The 1,391-nt window shown below is 37.2% G+C and overlaps 1 non-coding gene across 1 annotated transcript; it reads left to right on the forward strand.

Annotated features, from left to right (window-relative positions):
• Positions 1 to 209: 209 nt before the first annotated feature.
• On the forward strand, positions 210 to 286 carry Trnav-cac (transfer RNA valine (anticodon CAC)). The gene has a single exon. It is a non-coding gene; the product is annotated as a tRNA-Val (tRNA).
• The last annotated feature ends 1,105 nt before the right edge of the window (positions 287 to 1,391 follow it).

Below are 1,391 nucleotides of genomic sequence, written 5' to 3' on the forward strand. Positions count from 1 at the left end.
TCAAAGGAATTTGCTTGCTTTATAAAGAGAGAAGCCCTTAACCCTAGAAGATTCTGATAATTTTAGAATTGCTGGTGTTCTCACTGATTAAAAAACAATCACTGCTTCCAGAGAAAGCTGTGGGTTCTTCAAAGTCATACCAGGAAGAAAGTGAGGGAAACACATTTGAAAGGATTAAAATTTTTGATAAGAAATGGGCCTCTCTTATAGGCTGGGTACATAGCTCAGTTGGTAGAGTGCTTGCTTCACATGCACAAGGCCCTGGGTTCAATCCCCAGTGCCACCAAAAAAAAAAAAAAGGAAAATAAAAGAAATGGACCTCTCTGTCTGGTTTCTAATTTCTTGGCTTTCCTGATTCATAGACATCATAAAAAGCACCCTGCCTGAGTCACCGATTTATTTTGGAATTTGTTACCATTCCCTGTTGGAAGGTACCTGTGACAAGATGGCAATACCATCAAGGATTTACAGCAGCTTTATAAATGGTCCAGAAAAAAGGACAACATTCAAAACAGAATCATGGGGGCTTTGGCTATTACCAACCCTCGAACAACTGCCAGTTTGGAATATAAACCAACCCTTACATACTTGGAAGCTTGAAATAAGACTCAATAGATTTTCCATGTTTGTTTAGAATTACCAACCTGTAAGAGCAACATTATTTATGCTCCCAATGCCTAACCTGTTTATTTCTCAAATCTTTAAAAAACTTAGAAATGTAAACCAACGATGGACAATTCACAGATATTTGGTTAACAACAATTATAGAAAGATGGCTAAGTCCTGTTTCTAAGGAGCAGAGAGGCAGACCGAAAAAGTGTAAAACATACAACTATAGGAAATATATTTCACATATGTGTCAATTTTATTCTAATTTCTTAAATTTACATAAACCGGATTATGTCGGTTAAGTTAGGAACAGTACTACATTCCCATGGCATTTGAGTTTCCTGTAAGCTGTTTTGGAATAGAAAGGTTAACAATGTCTTGGAGCCTTAAAAATTCAATTCTGTTGTAGCATTTTTCAATAACATTGATTAACTGTTTTTCCTGGAGTTACTCATATGGGTCCTCAAGACATTTTGGTGGTAGTGTGAGTGATGCGATTAAAACAAAAATGAAAAAGAGGTTGCTATTTCATCACAGAAGCAGGTACAAAATGTGGTTGACTTTTAAGGACCAGTTATGAGGAGGTGCGGGAGATGGTGACCAATTGCTGAGAAATTTTTGATTAAAAATTATCAATAATAGCAGCCAAAAGGGGCAGGGAAGCATGACTCAGGGAATTCTATGTGTTTGAGGTCTTGACTTAAACAGGAATGCTCAACAGGAAGGGTAATGGGGGAGAGAAAGGCTGAAGATGATGGAAGACAATAAGTCAGAGGAAATGA

This window comes from Marmota flaviventris, chromosome 10, assembly GCF_047511675.1.
Source record: "Marmota flaviventris isolate mMarFla1 chromosome 10, mMarFla1.hap1, whole genome shotgun sequence".
NCBI lineage: Eukaryota > Metazoa > Chordata > Mammalia > Rodentia > Sciuridae > Marmota > Marmota flaviventris.